The sequence below is a fragment of the Callorhinus ursinus genome, unplaced genomic scaffold, assembly GCF_003265705.2.
Source record: "Callorhinus ursinus isolate GAN/ISIS: 27379988/994484 unplaced genomic scaffold, GSC_fseal_2.0 scaffold1, whole genome shotgun sequence".
Lineage (NCBI taxonomy): Eukaryota > Metazoa > Chordata > Mammalia > Carnivora > Otariidae > Callorhinus > Callorhinus ursinus.
This window is the reverse complement of record NW_027397063.1, coordinates 5,254,991-5,282,962: the sequence shown is the minus strand read 5'-3', so window position 1 is coordinate 5,282,962 and position 27,972 is coordinate 5,254,991. Positions and strand designations below refer to the sequence as shown.

The 27,972-nt window shown below is 45.3% G+C and overlaps 1 protein-coding gene across 4 annotated transcripts in view; it reads left to right on the top strand.

Moving 5' to 3' along the window:
• HUNK (hormonally up-regulated Neu-associated kinase) overlaps positions 1–27,972 on the top strand; it is a 101,048-nt gene that overhangs the window by 6,749 nt on the left and 66,327 nt on the right. The window lies entirely within an intron of this gene.

Below are 27,972 nucleotides of genomic sequence, written 5' to 3'. Positions count from 1 at the left end.
GTGTTGTTTTCTCTGGAGAACTTGGTGTCAGCGGAGTTTGACTAACTTGTTGACCAGTGCGCCTAGTTCAGAGACAGTAGGAGGGACCCTCCCTCCCCTGGGTCGTGGGAAAAGTTCTTGAAGCAGTTGTGGGAAACTGGGCTATTGTCGGTTAGAGTTAATGATTCGGGACATTCCGGTGGACAAAAGACTACTTGGGTCAGAGCTGTTTCTTAACATGTTTTGTGTTTTTTTTTTTAAAGATTTTATTTATTTGACAGAGAGAGACATGGTGAGAGAGGGAACACAAGCAGGGGGAGTGGGAGAGGGAGAAGCAGGCTTCCCGCCGAGCCGGGAGCCCGATGCGGGGCTCGATCCCAGGACCCTGGGACCATGAGCTGAGCTGAAGGCAGACGCTCAACGACTGAGCCACCCAGGCGCCCTGTTTCTTAACGTCTTACTACCTCACCCTGCTGGCCCTGCCCTCCTTAGCTATGCACTTCCTAATTACTGGCTTCCTTTTGGTTTTTAATAATTTTTGTGTGTTTTAGGATTCGTTTGGTTAAGTTTTGGTGTAGTTCATACAGACCCAGGTTCTTAAATTCAAAGGTTTCGAGAGGGTATGTAGTAAGAGGTCATTCTGCCCCTCACCGGTGTGCCTCAGCAGCTGGTTCCTTTCTCTCCCCGGAGGCACCCCTGTTTCTAGTTTCCTGTGTATCCTTCCGAAGATGCTCTCTGTGCCTGAAAGTATTCATACACATTTGTAAATGTAGGTATAGAGAGGGGTACACCGTACATGCTGTTGAGTGTCTTGCTTTTTTTCACTTAGTAATATATGTGTTGTGCATCCTTCCCCCAAAACTATATAGGATTGCCTCATTTTTTTTTAAAAGATTTTATTCACTTATTTGAGAGAGAGAGATAGCAAAAGAGAGCACAAGTGGAGGAGAGAGGCAGGGAGAAGCAGGCTTTCCGCTGAGCAGGGAGCCTGATGTGGGGCTCGTGGAGCTCCATCCGAAGACCCCGGGATCATGACCTGAGTGGAAGGCAGATGCTCAACCGACTGAGCCACCCAGGCGTGCCTCATTGTTTTTAATTACTGCATTTTATTCATCAGATGGAGCTAACATATTTGCTGTATCATTCCTTGTTGGTTAACTCAGAGGATGTTATTTAAAGAATTAAAGACATTTAAAGAAGGGACATTTAGGTTGTATGGAATTTTTTGTCATTCTCAAACTGCAGCAGTAAACATCTGTGCCCGTTGGTTATTTTGTAAATGTCTCAGGCATATCTGAGGGATCAATTCCTAGCCTTAGGTAAAAGGGTATGATTGTTTTAACTATCAATAACTGTTGTCAAATTGCCTTCCATAGAGGTTATCCCAGTTTCTGTACACGTTAACCTGCTGTGGGGGTATCTTTCCATAGCTTTGTCAATACAAGGCCCTCTTTAAACGTTTGGATCTTTGCTGGTCTTGTAGGTTAAACATGGGTATCCAGTTTTATTTATAGCTCCTCTTATTTACAAGTGAGTTGAGTATGTTTTCATGTTTGACAACAATTTGCATATATTTCTGTTCATTGATCCTGTCTGTTCACCATTTTCCCCTGGTCTTTGTGTCTTTTTCTTATTGATTTCTAGGTACATATTATATATTAAGGAGATCAGTCCTCTTTCAGTGATCTGTTTTGCAGCCTTGTCCATCTTCTCCTGCTCCCTGTTTATTCTTTGTCTTTGTTTCTTGGTGATTCTTGCCACTGCAGAAGTTATTTCCCTGGATCCCACTAATTAGAGAGGGACCATAGATGAACTTTGTAGGTCCATGACCCCTTACAAATTGTATGTGGATAATTATATATTTCTGGGGAGAGGGTCCTTGGCTTTCATTGGATTCTAAAAGGAGTTTTTTTACCCCCAGAATGTTAAGAGCCACTGCTTTGTTTGCTCTGCATTGTTGGGATGAGGATTTGGGCTGCCTTGGTTTGCTAGCACCTGTGCTGATTGGGCTAAAATTGCAGATTACACTCAGATCAGGCAGGCTGGTTCTACAACCATGACCTTCGACTGGGCGTGGCATTCTGACATCCGGCTCCTACTATGCTTGGGTCATGGGCATCGGGCATGATAGAGTGTGGACGGATCTTTGGAAAACCTTGACTCTTGCCCGGACAACTCTGAATCCATGTCCCATAATCTCAAAGGGAGTAGATAGAATTTATGGTGGGTGGTTGAGAAGAAGAGGAAAGGGGGAATATCGAGGGAAATGAAAATCTTTAAAGGAGCAATATAGTCCGCCACTTGACTTGGACATAAAATGCACTAAGTGTAAGCACCTGTGTAAAAATATGCCTTGGGACCCTCGGGATCTTTTGTCTTCCCTCAAAGTGCTTCTCATCACCTCGATTAGTTTGTGGGGCTGTTGTAACAAAGTACCAGCAACTGGGTAGCTTCAACAGAAATGTATTGAGCACAGAGACTGGAAGACTGGAGACTGGAAGTCCAAGATCAAGGTGCCGGCAGGGTTGGTTCTTCCTGAGGGCCGTGAGGGGGAGTCTGCTCCGGGCCTCTCTCCTTGCCTCGCAGATGACTGTCTCCTCCCTGTGACTCTTCTGTCATCTTTCTTGTATGTGTGTCTGTCCCTGTGTCTGTACTTCCCCTTTTTAGAAGGACACTGGCCATATTAGATTAGGGCCCATCCTAACGACCTTACTTTAACTTGATTACTCCTGTAAAGACCATATGTCCAAATAAGGTCACATTCTGAGGTCCTGGGGCTTAGCACTTGCTATGGTCTGAATGCTTGTATCCCCCTGGGATTCATATGTTGACACCTAAGCCCCAGTGGGATCCTGTTTGGGGGGTGGGGCCTTTGGGAGGTGATTAGGCCCGAGGGCAGAGGGCCCATGAATAAGACTCGTGGTCTTATAAAAGAGACCCCAGAAAGCTCCGTTGACCCCCGCAAGAACACAGCAGGTAGACATAGCACCAGACCCCAAATCTGCCAGCGCCTTGCTCTTGGACTTCCAGCCTCCAAAACTGTGAGAAGTAAATTTCTGTTGGGTGGATTAGGACAAGACTTAAACATATGAATTTGGAAGGGGGGAATGAAATTCAACCCATAATGTCACCTGACCGCATGGTATATATTTATGTATATTTATATGTATTTATGGGTTGACGTGTTGTCTGTCTCCCCACTGGACTGTAGACCCCATGAGGAAGGGCTCACTGCTCTCTCCCTGGTGTCTGGAATAGTTCCTGGAACAGAGAAGGTGCATCAAAGAAAGCTTTGACGTTCCCAGGACAGGAGGGCAGCCTCAGAGCTACAGTGTCCAAGTTAGCAGGGACTGGTTCTGCAGGCACTGTGTCTCCCCTCCTTGCAGCTCCTGGGTATGCCTGTGTGAGTGACGTGTAGAGGGAACAGGTTGTCCAGGTGGCGTTCTTTGGGAAAAATCTCAGCCCCGAAACAGCTGTGCCTTCTGCAGGGATTTGCTAAGGAAGGCATCTAGGTATCAGAGTGAAAGGTGGCCGGCCAGAAGCAGACAAATATTTTGCAGTGTCATGGGACTTTTAATGGACCCTCAGCTCTTTCCTGAGAAAATGTACCAACACTGCAACAGATGGGTGAAGTTGCTATTTGCAAACATACATTTTTTTGGATGTTTCCCATGGAGATATATGGAGGTTTGGATCTGTCTCTTTGACTATAATTTTTTAATAAGTTTATCAGTCTCCTAAGCCAAATGGCTGCCAAAACATTTGGCAATCCTGCTTGCTTCTCTCGCCTGTTCTCTGAGCCATTTGATTCTTTCTCATCTCCCTGTTTGCATTATTTCTGCTGTTTTTATCCCGTAGTGAGTTCGTGTTGTCTTACATCCCATCCCATGGCTTTTTGGTGAGGTGTCTGGCTTTCTTTCTGCCTCTGTTTAGCTACTCTTGTTCCGTGATGCTCCTCTCTTGGTCACTTCCTGCCCTTTGCTGGAGCTCTGTGAATAGAACATGGGAGAATGGACAGCAGTGATGGGCACCCCGGAGCACGGAGCGTGGTGCTGAGGGACAGAGGGAGCACCTGCCCTCAGGGAGTCTTGCTATTTCTGTGGAGGGATGCTAGGATGAAATTACACTCCCAGCGAATCCTTTGTCTACCTAGAGCAACACGAGGGATTTCATGAGCTCCTGAATCACCGAAACCCAACAGGAAAGAAATGAGTGCCTGCTCTTTGCTTTCCCCATGTGGATGTAATACTGATAACAATAATAATCACGAACATTTATGGATCTCATACAGTCTGCTAGGCTGTGTCCTGGGTGCTTTGCTGCAAAATGGAATTTCTTCCTTACAGTGGCCTTTTGTGGTAGGTCCTGTTGTGTTACCTTTGCAGAGCCACCAGCCATCCGGTTGTGCCCAGGACTCTCAGGCTTAGCAGTGAAAATCCCACGTTTTGGGAAACCCCTCAGATAGTGGCAAAACCAGATTCGCTCAAGAGAACATTTCGTCAGAGTGGAATCCTACCGAGGGTTTTCAAATAAAAGTTTTAGTGAGCAGCTAATCGGGTCATGAATCAGCAAGGAATAAACCAAAGCCCAAAGTCCTGGGCATGGCTGGGGTGCTTGTTGTGATGACAATCTCTGTGTGTGGTCCCGGGGAGTGAAGGGTGCCTTTCCCACCTCCACCACGCTCCACCATGCCAGGTTCAGTGGTCTGCCGCCTTTTATGAGTTCACTAGAGATGAGGACCTTGAGCCTTGTGTGCATGCGTGTGTATACGATACACACATAAATGTATTATGTATATACATATACACAAACGCGTGTGTATCTATATTAAATAGAAATCATATCATATTATGCTAAACATAAATGCATAACTTTTTGGCAGCAGATTTTGTTTTTCAGATTTTATTTATTTCTGAGAGAGAGAGAGAGAGAGCGCTTACGTGTGCATGGGAGGGGGCAGAGGAAGAAACAGACTCCCCACTGAGCAGAGAGCCTGATGCTGGACTGCATCCCAGGACCCTGGGATCATGACCTGAGTCAAAGGCAGATGCTTAACCGACTGAGCCACCCAGGCGCCCAGCAGCGAATTTTCTTAATGAAGGAAGTGGTGGGGACTGGTAGCTATGTTGAGTAGGTCTGGTTAGCATTAGTCTTAGTTTTGTTTTGTTTTTTTTTTAAGATTTTATTTATTTGTTTGAGAGGGAGAGAGCATGAGAGGGGGGAGGGTCAGAGGGAGAAGCAGACTCCCCACTGAGCAGGGAGCCTGTTGTGGGACTCGATCCCGGGAGTCCAGGATCATGACCTGAGCCGAAGGCAGTCGCTCAACCAGCTGAGCCCCCCAGGTGCCCTAGTCTTAGTTTTGGTAATTTTCTTTTGTGTTGGAGAGAGAAAAATCTCTATGAGGGGAGAGAGAAGTTGGAATCAAAGCGTAGGACTGCATGTAAGTCCATGTCTTCTGTAGCCCACCAAACAGTCCCGTAGAGTCTTCTTGTTAAACTGCCCTCCTGCAAGAATGAACACAGATTATTTATTAAAAACAAAGCAAAACACCAAGTGCCTTCACCTTACTTATTATGCAGACTAGCTGGAGCTTGACCAGTTTTTCCAAGCTCCATTTGGGCTGAGAAGGGGCATGGGAGGCAAATGGAATGAGGAAGTGCCCAGGTGAAGAGAGGTGTCAGAGAAAGCTGGCTGTCGAGTCTGGGATCAGAATATTCTAGCATTTTATCTGAGCCTTATGTTAGTGGAACCAAATGGATAAAGATAAGTGTTATCACTGATGTAACCTGGTTTTCAGTTGGAATTACTGCTGCTCCGATTAGAAGTCTTGCTTTCTAAGTCTAGTCTTTATTCCGGGATAAAAATTTAATTAGAGAATGTAGTCTCTGACTCAGTTCTCAGATGAACATTTATATTTAGTAATACTAATAAAAAAAAAACAAACCTTGTTTTGAAAACACTTCTCCAGGTTTGTAGAGTGTCATTCCCACAAGATGACATTTTATTCTATTAAAAACTAACATTTGTGAGCAGTAGTTGCAATTTCAAGCCCAATTTGATGTAATGAAACTTGAATTTCCCTCTGGAGGGAATGGCCATATGACTGTTGTACTCTCACCTAATTCATCACTCTGAGATGCTCTTTTCCTAGATCAAGGATGCGCTTTTTTTTTCTTTCTTTTTTGTCATAGAAGGCCATTAAATTAAAGCACCTGAGAGTGTGTGGAGTAATAGTTTCTTTCTAATCAGACTTAGAGTAATGTCTTACAGATTTCAAAGGGGCATATTTATTTAAAAATAAATACAAATCATCTAATATAAACCAGTTTCTTCAGATGACCGACTATACATATTTTTAAAATAATTTTTAAAAGCATTTTTAGGGGCGCCTGGGTGGTGCAGTTCGTTAAGCATCTGACTCTTGGTTTCGGCTCAGGTTATGATCTCAGGGTTGTGAGATGGAGCCTTGGAGTTGAGCTTCCATGCTCAGCGCAGAGTCGGCTTGAGATTCTTTCTCCGCCCCCCCCATCTCTGCCCCTCCCTCAGCTCGCGTGCACGCATGCGGGCACACACACACACACACACTCTCTCTCTCTCTCTCTCAATAAACAAACAAACAAATAAAAACTTTAAAGATAAATAAATAAAACCATTTTTGACCAGGTATTTAAGTGTTTTAAAATTCTTTAAACCAGGCCAGTTTCAGGTGTGTTCCAGAACATCTGAGGTTATTAATCAATTAGGTTAAGTCCCGGGCTAATATTTGTTCATTGCCATGCCTTTTTTCTTGCATAGCTACTTACATACACTCTCTTCATCATTAACTCAGCCACTTGCTACCACACTTCACTAATCACACTTCATTGTCTACTTCCATTTTGTTTTAGATACCTTAAGACAATTGTCCCTTTTTTTGAATAATTAAACATGAGTTTTTATCTGTGGTTCCTTGTGGAAAAAAAAAAAGAAACACAAAGAGGAAAATAAAAATCACCTGTAATCACACAATCCAGCAATAACCACTGTGAACATTTTTAGGTGTTTGGGCTGGGTTGGTCTGCGTACACATGATTCAGAGATATGTATACAGATACATATGCACATCATTGATTTTTCCCCCTTTGAACCCATTTGCTAAAAAATTGAGATTCCAACCTTCTTAATACTTCCCCCCCACCTTAATATATAGAGAACATTTTCCCATGTTGTTAAATAGTCTTTTAAAATGATTTTTGGTGATAAATAGCCTTCCATTATTTAGAGTTACTGTAATTTTACAAATTCGTTCCCAATTGTTGGCCATTGAGATTATTTTTAACATTTCTCTACCTAAATGATATTGCTGTTACTATCCTTGTATGTACATCAGGAAGCCATTCCTTAGGACAAATACTTAGAAGCCCTTTGACATATTGCCAAATTACACTTTAGAGAGATTATGCCAAGTGATACAACGTATGGAAGTGACTTTTAAAAAGTGCATTTTGGTAATTAGTAGGGGTAAACATAATTTGTGTACTTGATTGAAAATTTGTATTTCTTCTACTAACTGTTAATGATTTTTCCCCATTTTTTTCCTGTTTGTCTTACTGATTTGTACACACTTTTTACATGTTAAGGATATTAGTTGTTTATTTTTGATACATTGCAAATATTTTCTTCCAATTGGTCATTTGTCTTTTGATTTATTTTGTGTCTCCTTTTTTGAGGGGGGCAGGTAAAAATTTTAATTTTGTGTAGTCCAACCAATTAGTCTTTTTTCCCCCTAGTTTTCTCTTATTTTTTGTGCTTAAGTAAATTAGAGGGTTTGTTACTAGTTTTGTTTTATAAATTTATTATTGCTAAATAGAGTATGAATCTTGCCAGTGTTTCACTGTTGTCTGCAGAAAACTCTTTGTGTTGTTGGGTGGCAATTTTTGACTGTATTTTTTTACCCGGTTGCTGTTGAATCTAATGGTATCATGTGCTCAAGCACAGGCTTTAGGGGATGACAGTCTTGGGTTCCTATCACCTTTCTGCTACTTATTAGCCATGTGATCTTGGGCAAGGTATTCAAACCCTCCAAACTTCAGTTTCTGTGTCTATAAAATGATAATAGCTCATGGGTATTCAGTGGGGGTTTGATATTTTTTATATATATATATAATATATAAAATATTTTAATACTTATATATTATATCATATATCATATATAATATAATATTTATATTTTTATGTATAATATATAATATAAATAATATTATGTGGTATATAAAATATGCAAATATATGTGTAATATATATAAATGCCAAAATATATATAAATTTGATATTTTATATATAAAATATATATATATGCACCTGTGCATAAGAACATATATATATACACATATGTACATATAATGTACATACATATACATGTATGTGATATACATGTATATAATGTATGTATATATAATATACATATATATAGTGTACACATATATATTTTATATATATGTGTAAAGTACATATTTATCCTGAAAATATATTCAATATTGTGTTAGTGAACAAGTAGCAGCTGGTTATTCTCTTCTGTTAGACTTTCACGTTTATATTTAACTCTTAAGGTAGGTGCGAATGAGGCTTCTTCAGATGATGAGAAATAGATACTCACTGAGTTTATCATGGGTGATGGAGTTTTATTTTAGGCATAAAGGGAAGTGAGGAAGATTAGGGCTGCACCTCTCAGCCCTGCAGTTAACACCTCCCTGAGGACCTCAAGGGGCACTTGGCACCCCAGGGGGCCTAGATGCCTGCATTCCTAGAATCCCACTCCCCTCCTCTCTCCTCTGCCTGGAGCTTCCAGCAGCTTCTGTGGCTCATCGGGAATATTCCTTCATCCGCCCTCTGCTCTGGCTCACAGCTTCGTACTTTTGGTGGCTTCTCTGCTGACTGATTTTTACTTTCAGCTCTTTCTAAGTATTAATGGCTCCCTTACATTTCCTAGATTGGTGACAGAGTGCTAGGAAGGTTTGATCATTGAGTCCTTCCTGGCCTCACCTTCTGGTCACCTTCTCGGCATGGAGCATCCTTTAACAGTAGGAAGTTGTTTTAATGGCGAAAGAAAGAGGAAATCTAGCGATAATTCCCCACCGAGTTACCAGATCAGTACGGTGTGGAAAAATTTATTGGACAACTTAATTCCCCATGTTTTGGTTTGGTAGCCAACTCTTTACTCAACACTCAACAAAACATTTTCCTGTCTTTGGGGGTTATGATTTCTTCTACATTTGTGGTTTTGGAGATACGGTGCTACATTTGTTCACTGGCTCTCTGCTAGAAGTCCCCATTATTTCCACTGTGATCTAAGACCTCTTTAGATTCCAGGACTGGGTTGAGGATTTTGTCTTGGACTATTATCGCCCAAATTTCTGTGTTTCCGGCTCTTATAGTGTCCCCCAAACCTCCCCCCACCCAAAGGCTACTTTATTCATGTACCTTTTCAGCTACATTTGGCTGCCGGTTTTGTCCCAGGATGTGAGAATAGACTACTGATTGTTTCCTGCTGCCTTTGGGACAGGAGTACTTCTTGAATTAGGGCTAATTTTGGAGTTTAAGTATTAAATGTCAAATTTTGAAGAAAGCATGTCTGAGATCTCTTTGTTGTGGAAGAGAAGGTCATGTAAGGCTTAGGGGAAGGGAGAGGAAAACAGAAACAAGCTGATGACTTCTTTGCTTTTCGAAATCATGCCCTCTATACCCGTGGAAAACCCTTCCCATTTTCAGAATGTCCTTTAATCTAAAGCCATTTGCTAGGTGTACGGTGAAGTCAGAATGGCCACTCCTGGAGAAATTTTCCAGTTGTAACCAGTTTTTTAAAAACGTGTTATCTCGGGGCGCCTGAGTGGCTCAGTCGTTAAGTGTCTGCCTTCAGCTCAGGTCATGATCCCAGGGTCCTGGGATGGAGCCCCGCATCGGGCTCCCTGCTCCGTGGGAAGCCTGCTTCTCCCTCTCCCACTCCCCCTGCTTGTGTTCCCTCTTTCGCTCTGTCTCTCTCTGTCAAATAAATAAATAAAATCTTTAAAAAAAAAAAAAAAGAAAGAAAAACTTAAAAAAAAAAAAAGTGTTATCTCCGGGCACTCCGTGGCTCAGTCAGTTGAGCATGCCACTGTTGGTTTCAGCTCATGATCTCAGGGTCTTAGGATCGAGCCCCATGTCAGGCTCCGTGCTTAGCGGGAAATCTGTTTGAGATTCTCTCTCTCCCTCTGCCCCTCGCCCCACTTGTGTGCATGCTCTCTCTCTCAAAGAAATACATCGTTAAAAAAATTAAAAAAGCATTATCTTGGGGCGCCTGGGTGGCTCATTCGGTTGAGCAACGAACTCTTGATTTTGGCTCAGGTCATGATCTCAGAGTCGTGAGATGAAGCCCCATGTAGGGCTCTGTGCTGGGTGTGGAGCCTGCTTAAGATTCTCCCTCTCCCTCTCCCTCTCCCTCTGCACCCACCCCCCTCAAGCTCTCTTGCGTGCTCTCTCTCAAATAAATAAAGTAAATCTTTTTTTAAAAAAAGCATGATCTTTACTTGGCTATTGGAGATGATCATGTGTCTTTTCATTCAAACATTTACTGATTGCCTTCTTTATGCAGAGCTGCTGGTAACCTGTATGGGCTTTTGTATGAATTAGAAAAAGGTATGACTAGGCAGACCGTTTAGAAAAAGGCATCCCCTCTGGGTAGACCGGTTGGAAAAAGGGGCTCCCTCTGAGTGGCTACAGCTCCATGATGCATGATTTGGTGAGCAGAGCATTTCAGGGAAAAAAAAAAGTACACACACACACACACACACACACACACACACACACACACCCCTTTCCTCCAGAGCGCACAGGATGGCAAGCCAAGTGAGGCCTGGGTTTCTGTCCCAAACATCGCCCTCCAATGGATGTTTTTGTGTGAGGCACCAAATGCACTGTGAACAGGCACCAGAATCAGATCTGCCCTCAAAGAAAGCCAGGTCCCAGAATCAGAATCGAGCTGTGAACCACAAACAGAACTTACGGCGTTACAGTGAGAATTTTTCCTTAAAGAGTGACAGATTAAGTGTCCTAGGGGGTTTTAGAGGATCTCAAGTAAAACTCTGCAGCCTCAGTCCTGGTTCCTGTCTGGAAAAGTCCACTTGGTTGTTTTGCTGGAGAAGAGAAAGATAAGCAACACAAGAAATAAATTTAGGTCTGTTTGTGTCACTCCCTGCCCAGGAGACACAAGACGTACTCCAGCATATGTAACGATTAAGATCTTGGGGGAAATGCCCTTCACTGGAGCCTTAAGACCTGTGACCCCTCTGTCTCCTGAGTTATCATTCAGCCTGTTGGAGGGGCCCAGGGCTGAGACTTCCTGTGTGTCAGGAGCCTACAGCAGCTGTTCAGCTGGGGTCTGAGAGCCCCCTCTCTGGGAGCTCAAAGAGAAAAATCCCCCCACAATGTGCTGATTGCTCATCAGTCCCCTCTGCACAATTCCTTCCTTGGAAGGGTAAATAGTGTGACAGTTTAATAAGGGGTCGGTGACCATTACTTGCAAATGGAGAGAATCAAAAGCAAGTGTCTTTGAAAAGAGGTGTCTCCCCCCCCCCCCGCCCTGGGAAAGGAATGTGATGGTTTTGGGTTTCTCTGTGTGTAATCTGAGAGACTCATCCATCTCGGTGTGACAGAGGAAAATTTCAGCATTAGGAAAGTAACTTCTGATTTATCACAAACAGCTGGGTGGGCCATGCCTCACTGATGCACAGGCAGAAGCAACCTTTTAAATATCGTTGCTCAGCGTGGCTTCTGCCTCCAAAAGGGCTCGTGAGCTGGTGCCTGGTGTTTTGCAGTGTTTGTCAAACCACTGTTGTCCTGAGCATCCTCACGTGGAGGCTCATGGCTTGTGTTCTGTGTAGGCATTTGTTTAGGCTGAATTGGGTCCCCCCCCAAATTCCTGTGTTGGAGTCCTAACTCCCAGTTGCTCAGAATGTGACTGTATTTGGGGCTTTTAAAGAGGTGATTATGGTAAAATGAGGTCAATCTGACTGGTGTCCGTCTAAGAGGAAGAGATCAGGACGCAGACACACGCAGAGGGAAGACCATGTGAGGGCACAAGGACAAGACAGCCATCCACAAGCCAGGGCGAGAGACCTCAGGAGAAACCAATCCTGCTGACACCTCGATCGTGGACTTCCAGTCTCCACAACTGTGAGGACACGAGTTCTGTTGTTTAAGCTCCCCAGTCTGTGGCATTTTGTCACGGCGTCCCCAGCAAACCAACACAGTGTTTGTATATCCGTATATATGGTGTCCTGAGAGCTAGGGCCAGCCTCAGGAATCACGCTGGGCAACTTCGCTGTAGTGAATTGCGTTATATCCAGAGAGTATAATACCTGCGAACAGCCCCCTCTCTCAGTAGGGAAATTAATATTGCTGATTGAACCCCGGATTTGTGTTTGTTGAATGATGCTGCCTGCTGATTCCATGTAGGAACAGTTCAATCAGTCAGTCAACCAACCAACCAACCAACCAGCTAACCAACCCTCTGAAAATATTCAATGCTGACAGAATTTCTATTTTCCTGATATATTTACTTTCTGTCGCCTTCAGAAGAATAAAGTGTTTTAAGTTTCTACTGGAATTTCTTTTTTTTTTGAGAACGAGAAAGATCACAGTGGGGAGGGGCAGAGGGAGAGAGACAGACAGTGTGGAGGTAGAGCTCACAGGAGCTGCAAATGACCCGGAGGGGCTGAGGAAGACGGAGGACACAAGCTGGCGCTAAGACTGGACAGGAGCAGCAGGGAAGGACGGAGAGGGCAATCAGGAGGCACCGTGCGCAGTGGCTCCAAACTGAGCGTGGAGCCTGCTCAGACACTTGGGATTCTCTCTCTCTCTCTCTCTCTCGCTGTGTCTCAAACAAACCAAATTTATTTGGTTCTGTCGGCTGGAAGTCTAAATCAAGCTGCAGCAGGTTCGGTTCTGTCCGAAGGCTGTGAGGGAGAATCTGTTCTAGGTCTTTCTCCTAGCTTCTGGTAGTCTTAGCTATCCCTTGGCTTGTAGATGGCATTTTCCCTGCATCTTCCCTCTGTGTGTGCGCCTGTCTCTGTGTCCAAACGTCCCCTTTTTATAAGGACACAGTCATATTGGGTTAGGGCCCTCTCTACTGACCTCCTCTTAACTTCATTATCTGCACGGACCCTAGTTCCAAATAAGGTCACATATCCATAAGTGCTGGGGGTTAGGACTTCAGCATGTTTTGGGGAGACACGATTCAACCCATAACATCCTGCTAGGATTTTTCTCCTTATCCTTAGTCATTCACTAGCCCCGAATGGCCTCTGGACTCTCCAAGCAAAGAGCAAGAGACAAAGTCAAGGGCACAGTGAAGGAGGTGGAGCGGTTGGGACCCAAACACCCGGGCACTGGTGTTCCCTGGGCTTTGGGTGGAGAGGGCTGCCTGCACCTTCCATGGGGCTTCATCGCCTCTGCTCCCCATCTTCCAGCTTTCTGGGACACTGAGCTTGCTAGGGGTGCTTGGGGCTCATCCCAGAGCGACAGTTCACTTGGGGAGAGAAACGTGGGAGGCCAGGTGGAATAGAGAGGTGTTGTAGAAATGCAGATGGTTACGCTGATGTTCCATTGAGGAAACACCGGGCCCTGGACACAGACTTGAGCCCTGAGCCCTCCAGGGGGGCTGGCTTCCATGGGAAGGCAAAGGAGGTGAGTAACATAGGGCCTCACTGTTTACCCACCTGGCCGTGGTAACACCTGGCACCCTCATTTTATGTTTTGTGGTTATTATATTTCAGGGTGTTATTAGGGCAAAGGTAGGTGTGTTGAATATGTGTCTTGTGAGCTCTCTTTTCTTCAGGACTCTCAAGGCCTGTCTTGGTCGCCCCCACGGAGAAGTCCAGCATTGAATTTTGCTGTGCGGTGGGATAGAGGCTTCCGGAAAGTGTGAAGAGAGGCGGCTTGTCAGAGTAGCTTGGTGTGCAGCAATGAATTTGGGAAGGCTGAGAGCAAGGGAGGTGTCTGCCCGTCTTGAAAGGCTGGTTTGAAAGCGAAGCCCTTAATATCCACACAGCGTTCAATCAGTATGCCTCGTTAGTTTGTCAGGAGCCTTGTGAGGAATACCGTTTGTGAACTGACTGTCTTTTATGGCTTAATGTTACACACATTTATAATGTATGTTATAGTGGAGACAGTTTTAATGATTGTAAATTGCTCTGAAGTTATCAGCCCCCTCCCACTGCTCTATAGGTATGTGAGCCTAGGGGGAGAAGCTTTTTCCGAACTTGCTGGTATGGGGAAGTGATTTGGAGGCTGACAGCAATTTCCTGGTGAACCAACCTTACTTAGATCTTCTGTTCTTACACTCTGTGTTACTTTCCTGGGCTATAACAAAGCGCCACAAACCAGATGGCTTAGAATACTAGTAATTCCTGGTCTCACAGCTCTGGAGGCTAGAGGTCTGAATGGGCCACACTTAGGCTCCTTCCATCTTCCCAAGGCCTTCTCCTTGTGTCTTTTTTTTTTTTTTTAACATTTTATTTATTTTATTTGAGAGAGAGCGAGCATAAGAGAGGGGAGGTCAGAGGGAGAAGCAGACTCCCCACCGAGCAGGGAGCCCGATGCAGGACTCGATCCCGGGACTCCAGGATCATGACCTGAGCCGAAGGCAGTCACCCAACCAACTGAGCCACCCAGGCGCCCCTCCTTGTGTCTCTTCTTACAAGGACACTGGCCATACTGGGTTAGGGACCCTTCCTACTCCTTTCTGATCTCACCTTGCTGCAACTATGACACCGGCAATGAGCCTGTTTCCAAATCAGGTCCCGTTTAGAGGGACGGAGACTTAGGACATTCACGTATCTTTTTGCAGGGACCTAATTCGACCCCTAGTACATTGCAGACCTAATTCATTGTCTGCCACCACTGAGCATCCTCTCCATCCTCCCCTGCTCCTGTCCAGCCTTAGCACCAACTTGTGTGCTCCGTCTTCCTCAGCCCCTCTCGGGTCCTCTGCGGCTGTGAGCTCTACCTCCACGTTGCTGTTTGATTTCATCTCCTGCTGACCCGTCCCTTGGCCACTTTCAGGCTGAGTCCTTGTTAATCCCCCGCATCTCCAGTGGCTTGCGGCCGTAATACATCTTAACCACTTCGAAATGAACTTGAATCATGCTACAGCCCTGCTTAAAAAAAAGGAAAAAAAAAAGGCCCTAGACTGCTTGGTTCCCTTCTTAACAACAAAGTGAATTCCCCCTTCCAGCGCCTGTGTTCAGGGCTGTCAGCTCAGTCCTCGGATGGTGTTCTTGTTTCTGGCCCCCTTCGTGTTGGTCCAGGTAAGGCGGGTTCTCTGTCCTCTGAGTGTCTTCTTCGGGGTTCCGCCGGCCCCCTCCTGGCTGCCTGTCCTTCGAGCCCCACCGAAATACCCCCTTCTTCCACGGGGCCGGCCCTGGCTCTGCCCAGCCTGAAGCATTTTCTCCTGCCTTCTGTCTCACCTGCCGCACGTCACCTCTGACGTTCGCCGTGACGTTGGGGACATTAAGCAAGCAGGCGTTTGCTTCCTCGCCAGTTTGATTATTTAGGTAGAACCAGGTTCGAGGCATGAAAAAGCAAACATTCTCATCGGTGCCTGTCCTGATGTTTCGCCAAGGGTGGCCCTTGGGCAGCTCAGTAGAACAGAGGTCTTCCTGTAGAAGTTCTGGCTCCATTTCTAAGGCTTTGTCACGGTCCAAAGGTTTCCTCCGGACAACATCCCTCTGCCGAGCCCTGCGCGACACCTAAGTTAATCAGTATTCTGGAAATACGCCTTTATCCAAAGTCAGCCGCCAGTTTATGTGGTTTATGTGGTTTATGTCTAACTTCCTGACGGATTAGATGCAGAGTGGCTGGAAAGAATTTCCCAGGTGTCAGAAGAGAGGGGATCCAGGTAACCTCAGAGTCCTGTGTTTGTTTTCCTGGGGCTGCCTAACAAAGGACCACAGCCCGGGTAGCTTAGAGCAACAGAAACGTCTTCTTGAACAGCCCTGGAGGCCAGAAGTCTGAGCTCAAGGTGTGGGCGACGGGGGCGCACTCTCTCCGAAGGCTCTAGAAAGGGTCTGTTTTCCAGGCCTTTCTCCCAGCTTCCAGTAGTTCCTTGGCTTGTGACAGCATCGCTGTAACCGTCATCTTCTCCCTGCCTGTGTGCCTCTGTGTCTCCATTTCCCCCTTTTAAGGACACCGGTCATATTGGATTGCCCCCCCCCCCCATGTCCTCCTTTTGCCTGATTCCATCTGCAGCAACTCTATTTCCAAAGAAGGTCACATTCTGAGGTACTGGGGGTTAGGACTTCATCATGGAATTTTGGGAGGGGGGATGGGATACAATTCGACCCGTAAGTACTGAGTGTCAGCTCTCTTGTAGAGCCTGGGGCCTGTCTGACTTGGGTGAGGCGCTGAAGCTTGCCAGGTCAGGGGGGTTGTTTCTTCAGAGAAGATGGAGGTGAGAAGAAGGGGTTGACCGTTCTGTCCACACTGTTTCCCTCCTGTCCCCAGGAAAACCATCCTGGGTGTGCTGATGATGGGGTCCCAGCTGTTCTGCCCCGTAGGGGCGTCAGGCTGCCGGTAAGAGTGACTGGCCTGGCCTGGGGAGACAGGCAGGGGTCAGGCCTGCTCGCCTGGTCAGAAGGGATTGTTAGGACCTCTCGGGGAGAGCTTTTGAGATCTCAGAGATAAGGGCCTACCATCAGTCACATCTGTGTTTAACTAACGTTTAAATTTGTAACTCACTCTTCTCAGTTTACACTGTCCCCCCTGGGCTGTTTCTTCCTCTCTTCACCAAGTTCTGATAATCGGTGTGATTGAGCTACGTCCTTGATGCCAAGCAGGTCTCATGAGGCAGTGGAAGGATGTAGAGATTTGGGAATTATGCTTTTATATAGTGATCAATGTAGATAGTAAGATCAGTTTTTGTTTTTCTTGGTGACGCAGAATTTCCTGATGGAGCTGTTTACATTAATCAGCCCACTGGGTTAGCCCAGCTTGGGCCCCAACCCCCATCACCTGGTCCCCTCTACACAGCAAGAAGCAGCTTCGCTGTGGATTGGGAGTCAAATCCAGGCTGTACCATGGCCCGGCTGGGCGACCTATGTGCAGATTTCTTAATCTGTGTGAACCAAGAGCTTTCCCTCCTGTAAAAAGGGAAAACAAGAGGATCTTCTTCATAAGGTTGTGGGAATTTCAAGGGACGATGTATGTAATATGTCTTGCAGAGTCTTGCTTGTCAAGTGCTTACTATAAATGGGAGTAGTCCCAAGTTGAGATTTATATGGCTTGGTGACTGTGGCCCATATGTGTGCCTTTTTATTTGTTTTCACACTATGCAGTTGACAGAGAAATGGCAATTGTCCAAATAGCTCATTAATTTTATGCTTATAGGTAACTAAACTGTAATTTAGATCGCTAAATGGATCCCCGGTCGCCTTGATTATTTATGTAACTTAAGTTATTCAGACAGTTGTCTACCTTGATTGTTTGATTGATCTGGATCATGGAGACCTGTGCCTAATTACAACATGAATTTTTAATACTATTCCTACTATTAATCTTTTCTTTATGTAATGAGAAAAATGTGTTCAGTATGAGATTATCACTATTGATCTACTTTAAAAAGCTATGGTGGCAATCAAAGTGTCTAGCTTTTTGTTTGCTTGTTTTGTTTTTTTGATGGAGGGGAAGAGGTGAGCTTTGCAACCAGTCTATCTTGTCTCCTATAAAAGACACTATTAAAGTCTTTCCAGCCTGATTTTGACATAACAAAGCTCGATTAATTTTGATGGAAGAAGTAGATAACTGGCACTTGACCCAAAATCGCAGTAGGGACCCAGTAGCGTAGGAAATCACAAACTGATAATAATCCCCCCAATCCCAGGAACCTGTCCGTGAAAAATTGAAAAAGGTACCTCAGAATTTAAAATGTATTTTCAGAGTTAGCAATCACATACTTTTAAGTGGGAAACATCCTTTTGAAGTCAGTGATTGCTCTCTTGAAATGATTTTTTTTTACTTGACTATATAAATATTCATGTTACTGTACGTGTATATTTAATATTGTTTCATTAGTTACTTTTTTTTGCCATTGGAATAGGGAAAAAATGGGAGGTACTGGAAATACTGTTAAATTGAAAATAATTTTAATTCTTGGCCGAACAGATGAACTTATTCTTGCCAAAAAAAAAAAAAAACCCACAAAAACCTTTTATAGCAGGCAGTTGACTAAATGATGAATAAAATGTCTATATTTTACAAGAATTCTGAACATCGATGTCCTGGATAGAATCAGAATGATTGTCCCAGTCTGGGAATTGCCATACTGTGTCACCCCAGGCAAGTCCCAAAGCCTCTGTTAAATACAGTTAACCCCCTCTTGTTAATGGAAACAAAATGGAACTCCCAATCCTTTCTTGAATGGTCACATCTTCAGAGGGATTGGCTAAGAAAAATGTACTTTCACAAATGAGGGGTTTTAGAGAAACTAAGAGAAAGGTTTTAAGTAAACTCTTTAATTTTTTTAAAATTTTATTTTATTATCTTAATCACCATACATTACATCATTAGTTTTTGATGTAGCGTTCCATGATTCGTTGTTTGCATGTAACACCCAGTGTTCCATGCAGTACGTGTCCTCCTTAATACCCATCACCAGGCTAACCCATCCCCCCACCCACCTCCCCTCTAGAAACCTGTTTGTTTTTCAGAGTCCATAGTCTCTCATGGTTCGTCTCCGCCTCCGATTCCCCCCCCTTCATTTTTCCCTTCCTATTATCTTCTTCCTTTTTTTTTTTTTTTTACATATAATGTATTATTTGTTTCAGAGGTACAGGTCTGTGATTCAACAGTCTTATACAATTCACAGCATTCACCATAGCACATACCCTCCCCAATGTCTATCACCCAGCCACCCCATCCCTCCCAGCCCCCACCACTTTCTAAAACACACTGGCATTTAAGGAAACTCAACAATAGCAACAGAAACTACAGCCCCTTTGGGGATGGGTGTGACTTTCTCAGCAGATACTTGCAGTCACTACTAGAGGCTTGAAGACCTCTTTAAGGAGGATGGAGCCAAAAACCAGTTCTGTTTCTTCCTAGAACCATCTCAAGTCCCCCCATTCCCGTAAGCTAAGCACTTAATCACGGCTCTCTAGTCGAGTATTCAAGTTGTGACTATACCCTACAAAGGACTTTTTTTTTTTTATGGTCAAAGATTGAAATTCTGGCAGATTTTTGACAGGGATCTGCTTCAGGAAATCTTTTTGGCTTTACTTTTGTTGCCATTTTCTGTCTCTGCTTACTTTTTTTTTTTTTTTTTTGCTAAACCTTAAGTGGACAAATGGTGAAGAGTAGAAAGCATATTTATCTGATGTTTCCTAAACTTCATGTATCCCTAAAAGCAGCCAAAAAAGAAAAGAGAAGAAAAGGAAAAAAATCCACTGTGACAAATGCAAATAAAAAGGTGGCGGCCTCCTTTTCCAAAGATAAGCAGGAGGTAGATGTCCAAAGTTAAGACCTAAAGGATGTGCTTATTTGTGGAAAAGTTAATGACCCAGAGTAGTATTTTGAAACTCATAAGCAGGGAAAACAGGTGACAGAGATAAAAAGAAACTCAGAGCACTATGATGATTCAAACTGAGTTTCCTTAGATCACATTGCCTCCCACTGGGAAGTGTTGGCAAGCTTCCTTTGGATTCGTTGCTCCTTCTCTTAATACTACAATTTGTGAGAAGTTTTGGTGGGGGTTATGGGCTGAGTTGTCTCGCCGCAGAATTCGTATGTTGAAGTCCTAACCCCCAGTAGCGCAGAATGTGACTGTATTTGGATTTGGATCTTTAAAGAGGTAATTACTTTTAAACGAGGTCATTAGGATGGGCCCTAATCCAGTCTGACTGGTGTCCTTCTAAGAGGAAATTAGGACACACACAGGCACAGAGGGAAGCCCATGGGAAGATGGAGGTAGAAGGCAGCCATCTATAAGCTGAGGAAGGCCTCAGAGGAGACCAACCCTGCTGACACTTTAATCTCAGACTTCTAGCCTCCAGGACTGTGAAAAAATAAATTTCTGTTGTTTAAGCAGTTATGCTGTGGCAGCCTTTGCAAATGAATACGCTGGGAGAGATTTATTATAATGATGGAAAGAACAATCCGTATTTAAAGAAAGAAGAAAGAATCAAGTGCTCGGGGGTTCGGGTTTCACCCAGGCCTTCTCCCTGCAACCCCCACCCTGTGCACACATGTGTGCAAACATGCACACACCTCCCACCAAGTTCCCTTGTTATCTTCTTGTGAATTCCTTGCCCTTCCTAAGAGCCATTATCTGCTGTCAGTGGAAGCAGAACATTCAATATTCCCAGTGAGTGGAAGGGAGGCCAGGAGGATTTATGGTGTCATTGCAGGAACACAAATTCTGCTTTTATACAGACTGACACCATAAATGTCTGTGTATAAATCAGATCAGAGTGGAAAAAAGACCTGGCTTTCTCTTTCTGATGAACACAGGCACTGGGGCTGGCCCTGACATTGAGTGTGTGATTGAAGTGGAGGGGAAGGAAGCCATGTGCGCACGTGGCATGGGGAAGCCATCTGCAGACGTTTATTGAGGACCTCATGTGAAAGGGTCACCAACAGTCCCAAGGGCAGGAGATGGGAGGGCTGATAAGGATTCCTGGGCTCAGTTAATGCACAACTATTATTTCCATGAAATAGCCCCCTTTCCCAGAGCAGTCCTGACTTTTGTTTTCTCCCCCATTAGCGCTATCTGCAGAGATCAATCTTACCTTGTCCCACTGGCTTGTCACTGTGTTTGCTCAGTTGTAACTACAGCTAATAAATGGTTACTGTGTACCAAGCACTTTGCGCGATGTACTTTGGCCGCCATTACCCCCTCAGATGAATAATCTCAGGCTTATTGGGGTTAGGTTTTTTTGTCCAGGATTTCTTAGTTCTGGAACTCCTCCCTTGGTTTTGTTCTAAAAGGCGTGTGGTAGTAGAGAGGGAGACAAACTATGAGAGACTCTTTAACTGTAGGAAACAAGCTGAGGGTTGCTGGAGGGGAGGTGGGTGGGGGAACGGGGTAACTAGGTGATGGGCATTAAGGAGGGCACATGATGTGATGAGCACTGGGTGTTGTACGCAACTGATAAATTCTTGAACTCTACATCTGAAACTAATGATGCACTTACTGTATGTTGGCTAGTTGAATTTAAATAAAAAAATAATAAAAGGTGCGATTTCATCCTCACTACAAATTTGTGTGATGGGTAATCTACACAGCTTGTAGACGAGACAGGGGAGCATTTCTTTACACATTCATTCATTCATTCATTCAGACTTTTCTGTTGAGTGCTCTGTCTCAGGAAGGTAGTGTGCTGTGTCCAGGGCTCAGAGGGTAAGGGACTTGGCCAGAACCATCAAGCCTGGACAGCGCTCTCCCCACACCCTGGTCACTCGCCGCATGTGGCTGTTGAACGCTGGAAACATACCTGATCCAAATTGACATGTGCTCTAAGTGTAAAAAATACATGTCAGACGTCGCAAAGTATGAAAAAAAATGTAACATATCTCATTAATAGTCACTCACGATAATAGCCAAGATCAGTGTGTTCTCTGCATTGAAGAGTCTTTTGGTTTGTCTTTTTTTTTCTTTGTTCATTTGTTTTGTTTCTTAAATTCCACATATGAGTAAGATCATAAGGTATTTGTCTTTTTGCTGACTTACTTCACTTTACATTATACCCTCTACATCCATCCATGTCTTTGCAAATGGCAAGATTTCATTCTTTTTTTTATGGCTGAATAATATTCCAGTGTGTGTGTGTGTGTGTGTGTGTGTGTGTGTGTGTGTGTGTGTGTATACACACATACCACATCTTCTTTATCCATTCATCTGTCGAGGGACGCTTAGGTTGCTTCCATAATTTAGCTATTGTAAATAATACTGCACCAAATATAGAGGTGCATATATCCTTTTGAATTAGTGTTTTTGCATTCTTTGGGTCAACACTCAGTAGTGGAATTACTGGATCATAGGGTAGTTCTATTTTTAACTTTTTGAGGAACCTCCATACTGTTTTCCAGAGTGGCTGCTACCAGTTTGCATTCCTACCAGCAGTGCACAAAGGTTCCTTTTTCTCCACATCCTCACCAACACTTGTTGTTTCTTGCATTTTTTATTTTAGCCATTCTGACAGGCATGTGGTGGTAGCTCATTGTGGTTTTGATTTGCCGTTCCCTGATGATCAGTGATGTTGAGCACCTTTTCATGTATCTGCTGGCCATCTGGATGTCTTCTTTGGAGAAATGTCTGTTCATGTCTTCTGCCCAAATTTTAATTGGATTATATTTGGGGTTTTTTTGGGCATTGAGTTGTATCAGTTCTTTATACATTTGGGATACTAACCCTTTATCGGGTATGTCATTTGCAAATATGTTCTCTCATGCAGTAGGTTGTCTTTTAGATTTGTTGATTTTTTCCTTTGCTGTGCAGAAGATTGTGTTTTGATGCAGTCCTAAGAGTTTACTTTTGCTTTTGTTTCCCTTGCTTCAGGAGACCTATCTAGAAAAATGTTGCTATGGCCGATGTCAGAGAAATTACTGCTTCTGCTCTCTTCTGGGCTCTTATGGTTTTAGGTCTCACATTTAGGTCCTTAATCCATTTTGAGTTTATTTTTGTGTATGGTGTAGAAAAATGGTCCTGTTTCATTCTTCGCATGTAGCTATCCAGTTCTCCCAGCACCATTTGTTGAAGAGACTGACAGAGCTTCAGTTTGGCAAGATGAAAAGTGTTCTGGAGATAGAGGATGGTAATGGCTGCACAACAGATATGAACATACTTAATAATGGTTTATTTTATGGTAGGTGTCCTATCAAAGGAAATAACAAAAAAGAACAACCAAGACCCTAAGGACCACATGTCTCACTGTGACTATTATGTGCAAATATTTGACCAGAAACAGCTGGGTCAATGAAAGTTGATAGGATGGAAGCTATTCAGAATAAAATGTTCCAAAAAAAAAAAAAAAAAAAGCAGAGGGGGAGGTCAGGGGGGCTGGTGTGCCAGATCAAGAAGGATTTTTTAATTTCTCATTAAGGAATCAAGTTTATTTTAAAGGATGATCATAACTATCCTTAGAAGGACAACTCTAATGTCTCAGTGTGGAGGCGGGGGGGAGACCTGAAGGAGTGCAGGGAAGCCCTTAGAAGGCTGGCCAGAGCAATAAACATGGCAAGAAAGGAACCTTCTGGAGACTTTTGATAGGACACCTACCATAAAATAAACCATTATTAAGTACATGGCTTGCTAGGGAGGGTTGGGGTACAGCCCGTCCACATGGGCAGTGGGGAAGCTCCTCTTTTCAGCAAGTTGATAGTGATGGATGGCCAGGGGTAGTCATGCCCAACCAACCCATTTTGTTTTGGATTCATCCATCTATTGGCTTTCAGATGATGTCATTTGAGGCTTCCTCTCCATTGTCACCAAGTGATATTCTGGGTAATTGAAAACGGGTCCAAACTGGAAGAAAAATGGAGCAGGAAGGGGTTGCTGGGGGATCGGAGTTGGAGACAACTGGGTATTCAGTTTTTTAACCTAGGTATTTATGGATTCAATATATTTGTCACTTCAGGAGCCAAGCATGGTGGGGAGTACCAAGATTAATTCTATGCGGTGTAAAAAAACAAACAAACAAACTTGTCATCTGTTGCCAAACTGGGCCTCCTGACTCTTTTCCAAAGCCAAAGAGAAATGATTTTAGCACTACCTGTTTTAATTCGAACTTCATCTCCCCTTAAGATTCCCGAGTTGTGGAGAACTTTGGGCCCCAGAATTTGGGGTTACTTTTTATCCTGCGGATAATAAATACATTTTGACAACCAGAGGCGTGCATATTCTATCTAAGCAGATGGGCTCTGGATAAGAATTCCAGTTTGCGTATCTACTGCCCTTGGTATGCGGCCCCCACCAGTGCACCTTGCCTTCTGAAAATTCTCCAGTTTGCATTTTTCCTTGCTTGCAGGAAGCAGTTTCTGGTTTCCCACCAGCAGGATGTTTCCAGGGTGTCAGGACGTGATTTGCTTTCCGAGCTGGAGCTGGAGCCTGGGCACAGAGAATCCCCAGCGACCGAGGTTTCAGAACGCCACGGGGTGGGCTTACCTTGCGAGCCGGCTTTTTTTTTTTTTTTTTTTTCCCTTCCAACGGAGTCGAGTTCTTTGCTTTTACCCAGCGCTGGGTTCTGTTATCGTTGCCAAATCATGTCCTAATGAGCTCTGTTGTTTAAATTGGGGAAGGAGACTTTTCCCCCTCATTTACAGGAAGACAGATTTTAGTGCACAGCAGCGGGAGGGTGGCCATGGGGAGCCAGGGGTCAGAAGCCGTCGCGCTCCGCTGCATAAAAAGCAGCAATTAATGGACCCCTATAAAAGACAGCGATGTGTGTTTGCTGTCTAGCATCGTCTCTCTGTGAATCAGAGCAACCTTGAAATTAATTATAAAGCCAGCAAAGGATATTTTCTGCTTTCTGTGAAATAAGTATCCTGCACGCAGGCACACGTTCCACTCGGGTGCATTTACACATAACGTTTCTTGGAAAGAAGGCGTGAAACCAGTTTATTTTCAGAATTCCCCACTGGGTCATGCTAATCGACACAGTTTTCAGCCCTTGTACACCAGCTCAGACTTGGGCTGGAGCCCGGAGCCTCAGAGCCCTCAGCCCCTTGTCATTTTCTTCCTGGCTTTAGCTCACCCCTTGCCTGATTCATTTCGTCCAGCATTGTTCTCCAGACTTTATTGTTAGAATGCGATTTACAGAGTAAGCCATTCTAGTATTCCTGATAACTTTCCTAGAGGTTCTGCATTAGGCTGCTAGAGCTGCCATCACACAATGCCACAACCAGGTGGCTTAAACCACAGACACTTATTTCTTAACAGCTCTGGAGGCTGGAAGTCCAAGATCCAGGTGTCGGCAGGTTTGGTTTCTCCTGAGGCCTCTCTCGTTGGCTTGCAGATGGCTGCCTTCTTTTCTCTATGCTCATGAACCCCTGGTGTCTCTTCCTCTCTGTATAAGGAGACCTGTCCCATTGGATAAGGGAACCCCCCTGTTTTCTTGTTTACTTGTAATCACCCCTTTAAAGGCCCTGTCTCCACATAGTCACGTGAGAGGTTAGGTGTTCAACATATAAATTGGACGGGGAGATGCAATTCAGTCTATAACAGATTCTGATGTAGTTAATAGAATCTTTTTCTTCCAGCAACACTTGTACTCATTCATTCATTCCTTCAAGAAATACCGGAGTGTTGTCTATGTGCCAGAGACTCTTCTGGATGCTGAGAGCATGGGAAGGTGCCTTGGCTTCTTGAGTATCCGAGGGTGAGGCAGATTCCATACCCAATCAATGAGCTGTGTACGATTTAAGAAGTGACCAGTGCCAAGGTGGGGGAGAACAGGCTAGAGTAATTGTATTAAGTGCTGGGTGGTTATAGCTATAAATAGGTGACTCAGAGAAGCCTCTCTGAGAGGTGACATCTCAGTAAAGTCTTGGAGGTGAGGGAGTAAGTGTGCGGCCCCATCCCCCAGGTGGGATATACCTGTCACATCCGAGGAACGGTAAGGAGGCAGTGGGTGAGCTGAGGGAACGGGAGGGGGACCAGAGGGCGACGGAGTCAGAGAGCGAGCTGGCTGCGTGTTGGGGAGCTGTGGGCGTCGTCAGCACTTTGGCTCTTCCTCTGGGAGAAATGGGGGTTGGTCCTTGCTTTTGGAGAGCTTTCCTGTCCCCTCCCCCTCCCCGATTAGTTGCTCTCGAGAAGGTGACAGGTGGGTCAGACAAGTTTGGGAGGGAGAAGGGCTCTCCTGCAGATGCATAGTCCCGAGTTAGATGCGGCGGTGAGAGGGACTTAGGGTGGCACCAGGGGGTGGCTGGTGAAGAGTGACGGATCTTCTGCACTGGAATGCCAGGGTGCCATACACACGCTTTAACGCTGGTCATGGCGCCTCTCTCCCTGGTGACTTCTCCCATACTCAGCCGGATGCTTAGGAAGCACGAAACGGCTTTATGTGGGAGGATGGCGGGACGGTTCCAGTACATGTGTGGTGAGCAGGGGACATCAGCCCACTGCCTTTAGCTTGGCAGTGACCCCCAATTTCTTTCTCTCTCTGACTCACCCAGAGAGGGCCACCAGGGAGACACTTTGTGCAGTGTCCTCCGATCTGCTTCCGCTAGCATTCAGTCTAAGTTGTATGGCTTCTGTGCAGGCTGAAGTGGCATCCAGAAGGCACACAGGTGGTGGCTGTAGGCATCCGTCCTCCCTCCTTTTCTCCCGCTTTCCTTAACTTGCCTCTCGTACATGTTTATTGAGCTCCTCTGTTCCTGACACTGTGCCAGGCACTGGGCATGCAAGGGTAAGCCACCATTTGGAGTGACAGTGGGGCTCATGCCAAGAAGGGGGTTCTAGAAGAGGGTTCTAGGAAAAGGACGAGGCTTGAAATAAGCTGGGAGGGGTCCAGCGGGGCCGATCCCAGAGTCTGGAAGGGGGTGTGGAGGTGAGCGAATGTAGTGCCGGGAAGGAGGGTCAGCCTGTTATAGCCCAGTAAGAACACAGGATAGAGTGAGGGATGGTGAGTGCCATGGTGGGGGCACAGGGCATGGGCGCAGCTGGAGTTGGCGGGTCTGGGAAGCCTCTCACGGAAGGTGACATTTCTCAAAGTGGGAGCGTCTGTGTCTCTGCATCATAATCCCACACAGACTGAAACACGTCCATAGGTGGCACCACATTTTATCATTTTAATGGTCGAAGGGAAGGATTTTGGTCTGCCTGTCTTATAGCAGAGGATGGGGAGGGCTTTAGTGGTTAGACCTACCCAAGGCAGGAGTAGAGGTTACCAGGAAGCCACCATACCCACCACCTGTGGCACACTGGCGGGACCATCTGTCCTCCCGTCTTTCCTTCCTTCTCTCCCTCCCTCCCTTTCTCTCCCCCAGTAGCTCCCCAATGGCCAAGCACTGAGCTAGAAGCTGGGAACCCAAAAGAGAGGAGGCCAGACACTGGAGGTTTCAGTGAAGGTGTCCCAAACCGTTAAGCGTGTGTGGTGGGTGTGAGAGCTGGGGAAGCGTCGGTGACCTGAGGCAGTCCGGGGTGGAGAAGTAAGCTGTTGTCCGAGGTCAGAAGGGAGTGGGGCCTGGCCCGGGTGGGGGGCAGGACTGGGGCGGCAGCCCCGAGGGGATGGTGGAGACAGAGCTCAGAGAAGAGGTATGAGCAGTGCTCTGACCGCCTGACCGGGGGGGGGGGGTCTGAGGGCCCCAGACCTGCTTGTGAGGACGATGGGGAGCAGTGGAGATGGGAGTCTGGGGGCGGGGCTTCCTGGCTCTGTGTCCACTCCTCTTGCACAAAACATGCAGCTCCCAGCAGTGAACACTTCTTGAGGGCTTCCATGAATGCTCCTGGTGCTGAGCACCCTTCTTGGGTGCCCTCGTTTATTTCTCCCCTATGAGGTATGCACTATTATCCTTCCCTGCGTTTTTGTTTTTTTTTTTTTTTCTTTAAGCGAAGGCTTAGAAGGGTCCGGGCTATGAAGTGGCAGAGACAGGCTTGGGAGTCAAGGCTCTGGAACCTCAGAGCCTGAAGGCCCAGCTGCCATGCTGTACCACCCCCTCACCTGCCGGAGTGTGGAAAGCAGGTGAGATCAGGAAAGAAACAGGTCCGGCCCCAGCCCTTGGTGAAGGGATATGAGCCCTTGGCTCTTACTTGGTTTTCATTCTTCTGCAGGATAAGGGAATCCCATGGAATTGTATGATGCTGGGATGATCTTGTGGTCTGCTTGGGCGGCCATAACCACAGACTACAGATTGGGGGTGTACGCAACAGACACTTATTTTCTTACAGCTCTGGAGGCTGGACGTCCAAGATCAAGGTGTAGGGTTGGTTTCTGGTGAGGCCTCCTTACTTGTTTGTAGATGGCTGTCCTCTTGCTGTGTTCTCACGTGGCCT